This window comes from Poecilia formosa, unplaced genomic scaffold (assembly GCF_000485575.1).
Source record: "Poecilia formosa unplaced genomic scaffold, Poecilia_formosa-5.1.2 Scaffold388, whole genome shotgun sequence".
Taxonomy (NCBI): Eukaryota; Metazoa; Chordata; class Actinopteri; order Cyprinodontiformes; family Poeciliidae; genus Poecilia; species Poecilia formosa.
Window position 1 is genome coordinate 420,738 of NW_006800327.1, and position 15,997 is coordinate 436,734.

Sequence of the window (15,997 nt, forward strand, 5' to 3'; positions counted from 1 at the left end):
CTGTGTATTTGTACTTTTACTTAAGTAAATTTTTTGAGTACTTTCTCCACCACTGCTGATCTGACAGAACAGCGTACATGCTGAACTGACAACTCGACTGACGGTCGGACTTCTTAATGCGCATGCGCGGGCATGCGTACTAACTGCATGGATGCTATCCTGACGGCGTATGGCTATCTGATAGGACAACGGTCTAACTGTTAGACGCTTCTCCACAATGCGTTATTTAATATATTTCTAATCATACTTATAAAATATGTGAACGTTAATCTTCTTACCTTGTAAAAAGTGTTCGCTGCAAATCGCCGATTTATGTTTTCGCATCCACCTGAATAATGTGCAGTTGCGCCACTGCTGCTATCCATCGCCGCCGTATATTTTCTCATTAAAAGTTATACAATTGTAATGGTCTCGCTTTGGCGTCTTGTACCAAAACTAACCATCAGCCAAACTCCTTTTACACGAGTCAGGATTAATTAGATCTTCCTTTATTTTTCATGTAGAATGGAGTGAAACTGCCAAAACACAAACAACTCAGGATGGGCTCAGAGCAGAAAACAAAAGTGTTGACGTTCAGTTTCATACATTAGAAGTATAACAACTCATACAATAGCTAGCTCGAAATGCTAAGAGCTGCAATGCTACATAACGGCCTAAGAAAACTTAGCAGCCTGCTAGTTAGCAATTATGTAGAACATACTGAAATCGCCCGCAGGTATTTCCAAAACTAATTAAACATAAATTCAATAAGCAAGTTACTTCTTTCTCATATGTCAACATATCGTTTTGATGTATAAGTAGCAACTTACAGGCTTTGCTTCGACAAACTCGACCTGGAATGCGCCGATCATAACAGACGTGTTCATCTGTCCTATCACTAGCTTATGAGAGGCCCCATAGGCCAAAACCTACAAACTCTCTTACACGTTTGTCCAGCCGACCGCGCAGCGCCCTGTGACCATTTTTAGAATGAGATCAACTAAATAGGAGCGATATTAGATGGCAGATGTCTGTCTTAAAGCTTTAAAGGAGCGCATTGGTTGTTTTGACGTCCGTGGTAACCATGGAGACCGCACCGTCATGTAGCCTAGAATGGATAAAAGGTAAAAACTGGTTAGCATCTCGACTTTTGAGCCCCAACCAGGTGTGTTACTTTCACAGACAAATTAGTTCGACTCCAACAAGTAGGAGCCATGAATAAACTGGTAAAAACAACTTTGGAAAACAATTTCAGTCGCTCTGTTCAATACTCCCGTCCCTCACTTCAGACATCCATCATGGCGCCTCGAATTATTTAGTGACATAGTTGTAAAGTGTCAATAAAAGAAAGCATCTACTGCTTCTTTACTGAACACTAACACAAAACATCCAATTCATTTAAATATAAATAAACACCTTAAACAATAATAAACCTGTATATACATTGTTGTGGCTTTCATGAATTAATTCAGCCCACAGTACTAACGTTGCTCTGAGATCGACTCCAGCTGAACAGTTATTCTTTCTCCAGTTCACCTCTTTCTGGCCTCCCATTCTTTTGTCTTTCTCCGTCTCTTCTTCCTCCTCCCTCTCTCCTGGCTCTCCTCTCTTTTACTTTGGTTCTTTCTGCTGGAGGGCTTGTGGAAAGCGGCCTCTGCAGTGCAGGGAGGCAAAAAAAGACAAATAACTTTTCAGGGCACAGGAAGTAGGTCATCCTCTTATCAAATATTTATTTCTCATACTACGCCTGGGGCTGCGAAAAGACTCCTTCTTTAGTTACCATATACAGCTTTTGTCCTCTTGTTTTTTTACTTTGCTTATTTGCACATATATGGATGACCACGGTCAATGTCAGACAGAATAAATATACCAATGTGACTACTGGATGGTTGTTGAAGACATTTCTCCCCATTTTTCTTCTTTTTTCATTAAATGTATATTGATATAGCTTTTCACCCCAGCTTCATGAATCATTTTTATCCAATTTTGCGGTGCAGCTGGTAATGTCTGTCTCAAATTGGAGAAATGAAATTGAAAAGTTACTTCACTACACAGATTTGGTCTCCACACAGAAAACCTGAAAGTAGGATTGAAGTTTTACAGTCAAGACTTTTTTTTTCTGACACTTTGAATTGTAAAAAATGTGTAAAAAAAAAAAAAGAAATTCGATAGGGAGGCTTAATATGACTTTTCAAACTCTACAAAAAATACAAAGGTTATTTTTCTGCATGCACAGAATAGAGACATTTTCACAAAGTTGGTGTTTTTCAAAAGGACTCAAACCCCACGAACTTTCTCACATTTTACAACCACAAACTTTGATGGATTTTATTGAGATTTGGGGCAGCAAACACAAAAATTGGGCACAACTCTGACAACCCTAAAACAACAGCACAGCCAACAGCTTTCATCGGTCTCTTGCTGCTTTGAGAAACTACAAATCTAAATATCTTTAATCATTTGTTATTAAAATCAAAATACTTTTGTTTTGTTTGGTCATTTTTTGGTCAAAAAGTGCCTGTTAAGCGACGGTTTAATGATTTCTTAGATACAAACCAAGAGCAGGATGTTGTGATTTCGCTACATGCTGCAGACAGACTCAAGCTTTATGTCACTCTGACCCTGGGCTAATACTGCACTCATTAAATGGTACAATTACACTGTGCAGAACAGTGAATAAATAGATAGATAGATAGATAGATAGATAGATAGATAGATAGATAGATAGATGTCTCCCATTGTGCTGTCCAACTCCAAGCATGACAGAAATTTGCCCTCAGGAAACTTAGAAGTGGAAACATCAGATATAAAATATTCCCCTCGTTCCGACCTTTACTCCTGAGACATGAGCGCACATTTCTCTGCTCTCCGTCTGCTTTTCCACCGACTCCTGTGAAAATGTCAGGGGCTCCATCAGAAGCGCCTCCCGCTGCGGCGTGTGGTGGCTGGGCTCAGCAAGGCTCCCCATTACTGATTAATGGAACCACATCAGCTTATTCAATTAAGACTCAGCGGCAGCCCCATACGGCTTTCTCCCCAGGCCTGTCTGAGCCGCGTTTAGTGGTTTAAACGAAGCACCAGTGCAGGAGCCGAGGTGCACTGGAGGGTGGCCCACCATAAGTCACATTTCTTAACCTACTTTACAAAAACTCCCTTCTTTTAAAAAGCTTTCTGTTTGATTTGTCTTTGTGCTTGAAAGTAGCTAATGAAATGGGTTCTTTTGTATTTGAAGAATAATTATTATTAAAAATAATGCTCCAGCAGCGGGTTCAGAAATGTTTCTTCTAGCATTTAGTTAAAAAAAGAGTTTAGAAGTTATATTAGAACCAAACTGGGACAGCAGAGACACAAAGCTGCTAAGTTTATTACTGCCCTGCAGGCGAGTCTAGACGGGTGGCACTCTAAAACTAATCACGTCAAACATGAGGTCCGGGGGCCAAATATGGCCCGCTGTAAGTTTTCACCTGGCCCTCTAGGCTCCAAATTACATCAATAAGTCCTTCCAGTTCTTCACTAAATTCCCATATTCAACAAATTCCCACATTTTTTTCTGATTTTATTGTAATTTTTTCTCAGAATTGGTCAGAAACATGGGGTTTAGTGACTGCTTGATACGGCGAGTAATAAAAAACCTCATACATTAGCGGAAATATTGTAAAAATATCTTAAATATTTCTAAACTAGCTCCACAAAATCTGATTTTGATTGGAAAAAACCACAAATGCGATCTTAAAAATCTGGTCAGACTGATCAATGTGAAAAGATGGTCAATATTTAATTTTAAGAAACATTTATTGTATGCTGAAAAAACAGATATTTCGTAATATTTTAACAGTTTTATGGGTTTATCAATACGTCCTTTAGGAACATTCAGATTTTTGTTTTTTCCCAAAATGAACCTGTGTTTCTCAATGAAACTCTGATAGATCTGTATAGATCTATGTAGATAGATCTATACAGATCTATCTACATGCACTAACTAACTCTGTAGTTAGTGCATGTAGGATCTAAATGCAGCCAGAATGAAACCACATTTATATTCATTTTTGAATTATTTATTTTACATGAGAAAAACAACCGAAACAAAGTAATGAAATGAATAACAGTCCAGCACGAATGTTGAGTAATGTCAACATAACTTGTTCAAAAAGGGAGCAGAAAGAAGCAAATGCTTATTTCATCACTTTTTAAAAACTAAACTGAGACGCGACCATTTTCCCACCATTTTTTTTTAGAAAATTTCTGAGCTCAGTCTAAAACTTTCTGAGCTTTTTTCCTAGCAAAGTTTTGACTTTCCAAGCTCCAACATGCTCTCAAATAATCTCAAAATGTCAAAGTATTGTTTAATAAAAATGTACTCTTCTCTTTATTTTTCTGTCTGCAGTGGCATCTTAGATCTCAGACAAATGTTGCAGTAGTTCATATTTTCAGACTAAAGGAAAACATTACGTAAATAAAAGCGAGTGATCTGTGAAAACCCCTGGCGATAATTAAAGCCTCCATTGTCCCTGTACCTGTTGAGAACCATGTTTATTTTCAACATGGTTATCTTTTAAGTTCCATAATTTCACTCCACATGTAGAAAAGCTGAACTTTTTTAATGTTATACAAACACAGAGAGGCTCTAGTTAAATCCCTCATCTGCACTGTAAAACTTTCTGAATATTTCCAGGAAGCTTGTTTGTGTTGTGGCAGTGAAATTTAATAAAAAATTAAAACGATATGAATTTGAGCCACCTTCCTCCTGATGGAAACGAGCTTCGCTCCGTCCTTCTTCCTCTCTCAGGTCACCTTGGAAGTTTTACCTTCTTCATTGTTTTTTTAGAAACGTCTGAAAAATTCAGTTTGCCTCTGGCGCTTCCTCTTCTCCCGTCTCTTTGTGTCTCTCAACGGCCAACCTCTTTCCCAATCTGCTCCTCTCCTCCCATCTTCACCTAATTTCCTTAATTTTCCCTCCACCCCTTGTCCTTTTTGTCCTCTCTTTTCTTCTTTTTCTTCTGTGTAGCATTAGCAGTATCTTATAGGTATTGTAGCGGCGCAGCAGCCTGGTGTGTGTGTGTGTGTGTGTGTGTGTGTGTGTGTGTGTGTGTGTGTGTGTGTGTGTTTAAACCACTGGCCTCTGGAGGTTCGGCCGTAGATCCAATGGGCACCTAGAGACCACTAAGTCTAATCATACTAATAAAATGGCATCTGCTGCTGCAGAGAACGGAGAGACGGAAGTGATGAGAAAAGACAAAGAAAAGAGACAGATAAAGAATCCAAACAGATATAATAACAAAATAACAGATAGTAGAAGAAGAATTTGTCGTATCGGAAAAAAGGAGGAAAACACAAGCAGGGCATGACGAGAACGAACAAAAATATTTTTAAAATCAATCGACAATGAAGAGAACGATAAGAAAGATAAACAGCTGTGGAAAAAATGAAGAGACAACTTAAAATGATCAGTTTCTCTGATTTTACGGTTTATAGGTTTATGTTTGAGTAAAATTAACCTTGTTTTTTTATTCTATGAACTGCTGACAACATGTCTCTGAAGCAAAAATGTAGTGTTTATTAGCAGAAAATGAGAAATGGTCAAAATAAGGAAATGATTTCAGACTTCAAATAATCCAAAGAAAAGAAGTTCATGTTCATTTAGAAACAACAATGCTAATGTTTTAACTCAGGAAGATATATATTTATGTATCTATTATAAATGACAGTACAACACACAACAACAGCACATTAATGAAAAAGAAAACACTACTGTAAATAATGTTTTAATGTAAATAATGGGGTAGTCAAAGTAAAAAAAAATAAAGAGAATATTACTTACAAAAGAATAAACACGTGGAAATATAAGAGCAAAAATAACACTAGACAGATCTATGGAAGAAAAAAAGAAATAATTAAAGAATGAGACAAAATGGCTGAAAACCGCATCACAATAAAAACGTTTTTTAGCAGTCGATATCAATAATAATTATTGATTAGTTTTTTGTTAAATATCTGAAATACTGCAGTTTTTACCCCATGTTGTTGTTTTTTATTTTTAATCAGTTGTAATAAGGCACAGTGGAAAAACTTTAAGCTGCTTCTGTGCCAGTTACTCTACAGGTCGTTGCTAGGCAACCAAAGAACGTGTGAGTTGCTAGGCAACCAAAGAGCGAGCAGGGCAGTTGATTCCACCAAACTCGAGGTTGAGCGGCTAAAGCTTTTCCTCTGCCTACATCCCCCAGAATGCTGTGCGCTTCTGGTTTGGAGTTCAGTGAAATTATTGATCAGACGTCATCTGTATCGATATTGATCACATATCTGTTCTTCACTGATTTACTGTCAAGCCCTACAATGAGAACGAAACTCTTAATTACCACGTTTTTCACAGCTGAAATGTTCTGCATCCAAACACTTGGCAAAAGGAAACCTGCAAACTAATTTTTAAAAATGTATTTAATGATTTTATTAAAATAAGTAATAAAAAAAATCCCAGGAAAGAATCAGATAAGACATGAAAATCTGTGGAGAAGAAGAAGCATTTTTAACAGGTTTGGTGATGAAGAGGGAGAGAGGATGCAGAGATGTGATAAATGAAAGGAGAAAAAATAAAGTGAAGAGCAGGAAATCAAAACTGTAGAGAAGTGGATGAAAATCAAGAAGAGGACAGGAAGCAGGAGACGAGAGGAAGGGCAGGAAGATGAAATCAAAGATGAAGAAATGGGGAATAAGACGGCAGGAATCAAAAGAGAGAGGAAACAAAATGAAAGAGAAGTAAACAAGAGGCACAAAGTAAACCACAGGAGAGGGGGAGGGGTAAAAGAGAGATAAAGTGAGATGAGAGGAGCGTAGGAGGTAATAACAGCTGAAAAGGCAAAGAAAGACGAGTGGAAACCAGAGCTCAACTGGAATCATGTGGGGCCAGAAGGACGTGGAAGGAAGACGGATACAAAAAATTAAAGACAGACTAAAGTAAAGCGAGAAATAAGAAAATAAAGAGAAGCTCTGCATGTAGAGAGAGAGATTATAGTGTGAGGAAACAACAGGTGACAGAAAGGAAACGTACGCAGAAAGCAAAAGAAATTGATTCTAGACTGGAATCAAAACAAGAGAAGATAGAAAAGGATAAAACTAGAAACAGTAGCTGATATGGATTCACACCAGTCCGTTTTAGTTCACTTTAATCAAACTCTAGTTCGGTTGTCTAAGTTCGGTTTGTTTGTTTGGTTTGTCTGTTGACATGTGAATGTGTCATCAAACTCTTAATGTGAATCAAAAAATCAAAGTCTGGTCGACCTAAAAACCTTTATGTCGGTTCAGTTGAAGTGAATTCTGGTGCACTTTGAATGTATATGTGGATGCAAATAGACCAGAGAGCGCTCCAAAAGCAGGAAGTGGACTATAGCGCAGGGCATTCTGGGTAAATACAACCAAAACAAACATGCTAGTCTGGCGCTAGCAGGAAAAATTTGCTGGTGGTCTTAACCAAAAACTAAAGAGAAGTTTGCTAAAATCTGACGATTTTGTTTACATTTGATGAAATCTTGTTTTTGATACGGTTTAAAACAGTTTTCTTTGTTTGGAACCAAAAATTGGGACCCCATAAGAAGAAACACTGATTTTGGGATGGAGATTGGGTTTAGGTTGGATTTAGGGATAGGCATGTAGGTTAAAGGTCAAGATTAGGCTTTGTACATTAATAAAAAGTGAATGGGAGTGTGTGTCTGTGTGTTATTAACTGTAAATAATCACTCCGATGCAGTTGTACTCGTTTTGCTAAAGCTTAAAGATTCCCCACAGAGAAGACAAACCAACTATCTATTTGGTGATTTTTATTGATTTGTCCCAAACTGCTTGATCTAAAACCAACAATGAGAAATATGGATGACAGCTGACACACCGACGCCAAAAATTAGGTGACGACATGAAAAAGTACAAAATGTTTGTTGCTGTTAAATGTGAAGGCAGGTCAGATTTCACCTGAGAAGTATTTAAGGGCTATAGCTTAAGATAAAAATCCTAAGAGCTTTCTCTTATTTTATCTTAACACTGTGGCGTTATTCTTTATGTTCAACATTTGATCCATGTGTGAGAAACTTTCCACGCTGCGTCCAGAGGATCAGAGAGAGGAAAACAGGAGCAACAGAGACGATGCCAAAGAAACTGCAGGAGGAAAGTAGGCAAGATAAGAAAATAACTCAAAAAAACAAAGAAAAAGCAAAGAGAACATTAAAGAAACAGAAAACAAGTGAAGAGACATAAAGGAAAGGAGGAAAAAAAAATCAAAAATCAAGGAAATAAAACACACAGGGAGAAAACTGATGAAAAACAAACAGGATGAATCATCAGGGGAGTTTAGGAGGAAAAGACTTGGACAAAAGACGTCAAGAAACAAAACAGAGATAAAAGAAGACGAAGGGCAACATGAATAGAGATGGGAAGAACCAGGAGGATTCACGAACGAAACGAGGCCGAAACATCTGAGCAGGATCAGCATACTGCCCCCTGCTGGCCAGAGGCGGAAGAACATGCAAGCCCTGTTTATAAAACATAAAATACATTAATATCAATTTATTAAGACTAATACATATCAAGCTATGGTTAATTAAAAAAATTTAATCTCTCTGGATTCATGAGGCGTTTGGGTCTTTTCTGGATCACAAGTAAAGGAAAGCAATATAAAATTCTAATTTAACAATTAGATCTGTAAATCTGCATTTTAATATATAAAATATATATGGAATATTTATAAAATATGTTTAATGGGACATTATCAACAGCGATGTATCAGGTTCATTGTAAATAGAAAAAAGTAAATAGGAGTAAATTTCTGCCAAAAAAAAAAATCAGAAATGTTTTAGAAAAAAACAAGGAAATTTCAGAACTGCAAACGTCAAAACATGCTGGAAAAACATCAGAAAATTTTATATTAATTCAAAATATTTCTAAGTAAAAAACAAAAAGAATTTTTCTTTTTGAAAAGTTGAAAATTTGCTGGAAATTTTTTTTGTTTTGAGATTAATCTGAAATTTTCTAGAAAAAACTGAGTTTTAAAAGTAAAAAATTTTCAAATTTAGACAAATTTTTTCTAGAACATTTCTGAGATTAATCTACATTTTTTTTTTGTTTTTTCTAGAACATTTTAAATTTTTCAAACTCAGAAATATTAAATTCTTTAAAGAAAATTTTTAAGATTAATTTCAAAATTTCAGATTATTCAACTTTTCAAACTCAGAAATTTCCTTGATTTTTTTTCGAGGCGTTTTTCTAGATGTTTGGCAGAGATTTTTATTTTTTTCTATAGTACAGTCATTACATTAGACAGTTCCCACAGCTGCTAAAATCTGCCATTTATTATGTTATTTTGATCTTTAAAATTTAGCACAAATCTTAAATCTTTCTTTCTTTACTCCTGTCTCTCACTTTCTCTGTTTTTCTCTCCTTTTTATTTACTTGCATGAGGAAAAGTATTACATATAACCTAAAACATAACATTTACAGCCTTGGGTAATTTACGACCTTTAACAACATAAAACAATTTAAAAACAATCAAACTTTTCCTCGTCTTCTGACCTGATGTCTCATCGTGGTTCTAACTTGATTTTAAAACTTTTCTAATCCGAAAAAAGTCAGAAACGCTGCAGAGGCCTGATGTTTATCAAACAGAAAAAAAATTTTCAGTGAAAACACAGAGAGCATCAACCTGCATCGTTTCTCTCTGGTGATTTTTAGAGTTTCAGACTTTAGTTTCTTTTTTTTTGAGCCGACGCAGCAGAATTTCCAGCAGAACCTGCTGAAGGCTAAATTTGGGAGGTGTGCGGTTTATATTAACACAGTATGTGTGAGCATACATTAAGAGGTGATGAAGCCAGCTTGATTTATTTATTATTTTAACTTAAAGCTCCCTGGACTCATCTGCTCTTTGAAGCGGTTGAAGCTGTGATTCTCTACGTCAAAATGAGACAAACTGGATTTAATTTGCTTTTCAAAACCCTCCTGCAGAATGGCATCTGACGGAGAGGAAGGCAGATGCTGTATTTATGTTTGAATATTTTGTTTTGGTTCTTTGTGTGCAGCAGATCGTCACAGCGAGGCGTTATTAGAGTCGGGGGGTTGGGTCGGCGCTGCTGTCATGAATTTATCCTCCTAAAGCTCAGAGAGACGAGGGGGAAGGGGAAACATGGTGGAGGAGGAAGGTTTGCAAAGGTGGAGGTGGGGTGATGGAAAGATGCTGCAGCTTTCACTGAAGAGCCAGCTGGACGGTGTGTGTGCGTGTGTGTGTGTGTGTGTGTGTGGTGGGGGAGGAACGTCGCAGCCGATGGGGGAATATTTTATGTTTTATGGTTATGGAGCGATGCATAAATCACTGTTTCATTAAACGGCTTCAGCCTCAGAGAGCCGCCCCCACCGCAGGACATCCCCCTCTTCCTCCTCTTCCTCCTCTTCTTCACACATCCTCTCTTTCTGTCTTTGATCTCACATGTCTTTAGTTTCCTCCTCTTTCCTATTCCCCCTTTTCTACTCGTTCTCTCCATCACTCTCTCACTGCAACTCCAGGGTTCCTGCTAAAATTGGGAAAAAGTATGAATATAATTTAAAGATGTACAACTTTTATAAAATATGAAGCAGTTTTCTGAAAAAATTGTTTTAACTTAAGTTCAGTTATTTCACTGAAAAAGAGAAATGCTGTAAAAATTTGTATATTTGTTAAAACTGTCACTATGCTGACAGTTTAAAGGAGTAAATTTCAGCAAAAAAAGTCAGAAATTTTAAGATCTCAGAAAATTTCTAGAAGAAACAAGGACATTTCTGAGATCCAAAAGTGAAAAAATTGCTAGAAAATTTTGAGTTTCATCTCAGAAATATCTTAGAAAAAACTTGGAAATTTTTAAGTTTTAAAATTTGAAAATTTTTTGTCCTTTGAAACTCAGAACAAAAATTTAACAGTTCAGTTTCTGTGTCTGTGGGCTGGTTTACATACAAGTACGTTTTATATTTTAAAAAATATCTTTATTAAGTTTTTAGCTGTTTGTGTCAGTTTCACATTATCTCAGAAATAAATCAAAACAGATGTTGTCTTTAATGTGACAGCAAAGCATCAATATTTAGCCAACATCTCGGAAATATCACTACAATTACTGCGATTTATGGTGGTGCTTTTATTTTGAAATGTAAGTAGACGTTCTCTGTTTTCCATTTATACTTTAAAAATATGTTCAAAAGGATCGAGAACTCTGGAAACTGCCTCCCAGGATGCATAGAGGTCAAAGGTCAGACAGATAAGAAGCCAGTGGTCGAGGTAAAAACTGAAAAATGAGCAACAAAGGATAAACAACCATTTATTTAAATAAATATGAAACAGAAACAGCAACTGTTGCCTCCCAATCAGAGACTAAACACACAAATGTTGACAAATCGCTGACATTTTTTTTATATGTTGACATTTCCTTCAACATGTAAAAACCCTTAATGACAAAAAAATCACCCTAAGCTTAAAACAACACAATCAGTTAGGATGTTACTGTGTGTACAGATACTACAGTTAATTACAAACACTAACATTAGTTTGATTTCAGGTCATGATAAGTGGATAAAAAACAAGTTAAACCTTCATTTTACTTTCTTTTTTTTTTTTTAGTTTGACATCCATATAAATACCATAACATTATGTATATAAAAGCTACAGTTTAATGTGGCATTTGGCATGATTATCCACAGGCTTTACTCACACGTTAGAGAGAAAAATCAACAGTGGTTTACAGTGGAGCTGCACGTTGCTCTCAGATGGATGTGATGGAGTCGATTTATTTCATGAATCAAGATCTAAGAAGTCACATCCGCCATCAGTTAAAGAAAATCTGATCAATCAGAAATGAAGTTCAGCGGTCCCAATAGGATTTGAGACACTTTGCAGACAGCAATCAAGCTCCAAATGCTGTATAAAGGTATCAGTAAGGAGAAGGTACAAAAAAAAGTTAGGAAAATCTGATATTTCTGTAAGACTGGTGAGAAGATAAGTAAGGAGTCTGACATTAACTCCAAATGAATACTGTTTTCAGCATCTGACGTCAGCCTACAACTGGGCCTTTGTAACATAGAAATGCACTGCAAAAACACAAAATATTACCAAGTAGTTTGGTCTAGAATCTTAGTACACTTGAAATAAGATAAACTAATTTAGAAGTAACATCTCAGAAAGATATAAGAGCTTGTTTTAAGTCAATATTCCTCAGTATTTATAAAGAAAAATACTAGTTATGAAAGAAATACTCGACCAGTGGAACAGGACATTTTTCCCACACAAGATAAAAAGTACTAGTTTCATTTACCATTTTATTTCTCTTATAACATGGTAAAAATATCTTGTTATAAGTGAATTATTGGCTAATTATTAATGAATTATTGACTTAAAACAAGCTAGTTAGTTTTGTTATTTCAAGTGTACTGAGATATTTTCACTAAAAACTAGACCAAAAATACTTGGTAACATTTTTGTGTTTTTGCAGGGCATATGGTAACAAAATGTCAGTTTTGGTGTGTGCAGATTTTTATTATCTTTTTACAGGTTTGTTTGTTTTCCAGCTGTGATTTCCTCCTTGTGAACTCTGTCAGCTTTAGCTTTCAGCTTGGCATTGTGTCAACGGGGACGAGGTGAAACAAGATGGCCGCCGTCCCTCAGAGCTGCTGTTGAATCATTAATATATGATGACCTGCTGATAGGCTGACAGCTGCAGATGGTTACTCACTTTGCTGACATTCAGAAAACTCTGTTAGCACAGTGAAGTCAGGTTTATCCCCAGAAAAGTCTGAAAATATTTGTTTTATTTATGGCTGTGGGTTGCTGAGGATTTGGAAACTCCTTTGATGATTTTATCTGTTGTCAGCTTGAAGGAAGACACTTTTTTACAGTGCACCAGTAAAAAAGCTAGAAGGCTCTACGGAGATAAACAAGATAAAGTTTCTTGTTAAACTTAAATTTTTGTTTCACTAACGGATCTTCACTGACACTTAACTGCTTTTGAATATTTAAATTACTGAGTCTATATTTTAGCTTCATGTTAATGAGGGACAAATAGAGATTCACAGGAAACTACGGAAGCCCAGAGCGGACGTTTCCCGCGTATCCTTTTTCCTGATGGTTTTCTTGAGGCATCCATAATCTCGAATCAGGTTTAGACACACCAATCATCGTGATCTCGAGGAAACCATTGGGAAGAAGTACATGTGGGAAATGGGAAATTAACTCGTTATCTTGAGAAAACCATCAGAAAATTAACTTGTTTTGAGAAAACCATTGGGAAGAAGTACATGCGGGAACTCTCAGCTTCTGTAGGAAACTCTACAATCCAATCCAACCTTTTCCAAGCGTCTCATATGTAATCGCTAGCAGATTTTGATGTCAACACCGTTCTTCAGTGTGGAAGTTGTTACAGAGTGAAGAAGACTAAAAGTTAGTTGTTATTATTATGTTGAGATGTAATAAACAATTTAAATGGAAAGTGTCTTCTGTGAGAGTAAGAGCAAACCTGTTAGCTGATAACAGGAAGGCTGAAGGGTTTATACCAACGTTGCTCTATTTTACGTGTTAGACTTTTCAACCTTTTTGTTTTTTTATGCTGGATTTGGAAAATGTTGGTAGACTTTTCAAAATAAACTAAACGTAAGTTGTTTAATAACCTCTCCTGCTGCTCTGAAGACTAAAATTAAAGGCATTTTGTCAACGTAGATATTCTGTGTTGGTTAGAAAAGTAAAACCCTGTTTTATAGGAACTGCTCTCATAGAGGAGGCCTCTTCTGCTTAAATAAATAATCGATGTTCACAGCTGTAAAACTGAAAAAACAAACTTTGAATAAAGAAGGGAAACTGAGTTCAATCTGCACAACTTTTAGATAAACAATAGTGCTCAGCAAGCGGCTGAGTGAACATTTACTTATGCTAATATGCAAACAATCAGTACTCAGTCATACACATGATGGCGTTACTTACTGTTAGGGAGGAAAAGTGTATTTGTATAACCGTTCTCCATGTAAAAAGTCCAACATGTGACCTTGGAAAATCACCGGGGGTGCACTTAAGCAGCAGAATCTCAATCATAAACTAGCGACTGTATAATTAAGATGGACACAGTCACCATCTTGTGCAGCGACACTTGGAAACCTCAAGGTCAGCATATGGCCGAGGCGATGCTGAATGCATTACTAGCATGATCCTTCGTTCAGGTGTGTTACTTTAGAACCTGGCATCTCCTGTTCTGCTGCCACACAAGGACAGAATAATCACCAGCACAACAACGGTTGACAAACCAGGCTGTAAGCAGGTTTATTTCTACTGTAAAGGCAGGCTATGAAAAAAGAAACCTGTGCGTTTAGTTCTTCCCAGTTTCACGTTTCTCTCCCCTGGGAGGTCTGTGCAGAAAATGGGAACCTGGTTCATTTCTTATTCAGCCAGACCAAATGGCTCAGTGCAGAACACATGGACTCGGAATAAAAGACACAGATTTACAGGGTGAGACATTTTTACGCCACTATATCTCCACATAATTGACTGAAGAGTGGAGAGAAAGAGAGAGCGCATGTTTTGAGCAGAAGACAGATGTTGGAAGCATCTCTAGGTAACACGTCGCGTTTTTCCCACAGCGCGTTCTGTCTGATAATTTCACCAAATAATGTGAGGCAGATGCCAGGAATCAGATTTCAGTGTTACATAAACTCCTCTTTTTTCAGATATGTAGGACCACAGGAAACCTGCTGCTGATTAGCATATTCGCTAACATCTTGAAGGGTAACAAGCTGGACACTTGATGCCTGGCGATACTGGAAACAGTCTACAGATCCTCTTACCTAGTGATGGAAATAAATCTAGCAAAGTCTGTGTTTACTGAATGGACCTCAGAACTTAAACTCTCACATATAAATACAGATCTGGAAAAAACGAAGAACTCGTTGCACTGACAACCTCCTGGTTATTCCACCAAACACTGATTTCTGAACTTGTCCTGAGTTAAAATATTAGTATTCATGTTTATAAATGAACATTAACAGTTTTTTTTTTGCATTATTTGAGCTCTGAAAGCACAGCATCTTTTTTTATCTTTTTCTGCAAATACTAAATTTTAACTTCACGGACATGTTGTCAGTAGTTTATAGAATAAAAGAACAAGGTTCATTTCACACAAACATAAACCTACAAACAGTAAAATCAGAAAAACGGATCATCTTAAATGGTCTCTTCATTTTTTCCAGCGCTGCATTTGTTGGTGTGCGACACAAAGGCAGGGGTGTCCAAACTTTAGTCACACGGGCCAAAATCGTCAATCAGAATTAATTTTGACATTTTTAATAAACTGAATTAAACCAAATGATTAAAGTGGATTCTTGCTGCTGTTGGAATGTAAACTACTGCACATCCAAAATGTTTGCCTCATTAAAAGAACTTTTAAAAGTCTCGACTGAAAATAATAAAACATTTTTGTCAACTTTGAGCAATAAAAGCAAGTTTTAGGTTACTTTTATTGAAAAATGCAATATTTGTCCAATAAATTCATTAAAAGCAGATCCAGATGCAAGAAAACCTGCTGAATAAATTTGGTTTTCACAAGAAAATACGAAAATCTAAAAGTACTGAATACTTTTTGTTGCAGCAAACATTTCCTATTGTAAGATTTTAATTTGTCTGGATAATTTTGTCCTGGTTTGAAATAAAAATAAAAAATCTCAACCACCTGTGCTTAGCAATACTCCACTGTACTACAGGGATCAATTGTATCATCTTGGAGTCGTGGGCCAAAAAATCACTACATGGACTGCAAATGAACCGTGGGCCACACTTTGGACACCTCTGCACTAAGGGGTTCTGCAGGTGAGGAGGACGAGGTCGACTTGTCGATGAAGAAACGTCTCAAAACAGCTGGTGAGGCAAATACCGAAAAACAGAAAGCAAGTTTCCTCCTGTGGCGATCGTACCTGGAGCCGGGTTCGGTTCTGGATTGAGACGGTCTACCTGCTGGTTTTGGGTTCTGGTTTGAGACGGTCTACCTGCTGG

At 36.8% G+C, this 15,997-nt stretch overlaps 1 protein-coding gene across 1 annotated transcript in view; it reads right to left on the minus strand.

Annotated features, from left to right (window-relative positions):
* Positions 1-15,446: 15,446 nt before the first annotated feature.
* The window catches only part of LOC103154497 (slit homolog 1 protein-like), a 64,491-nt gene continuing 63,940 nt past the window's right edge, over positions 15,447-15,997 (minus strand). Inside the window, exon 40 of the mRNA XM_016662735.1 lies at positions 15,447-15,990. The gene's annotated coding sequence lies outside the window, so the exon portion shown is untranslated. The remainder of the gene's footprint in view (positions 15,991-15,997) is intronic.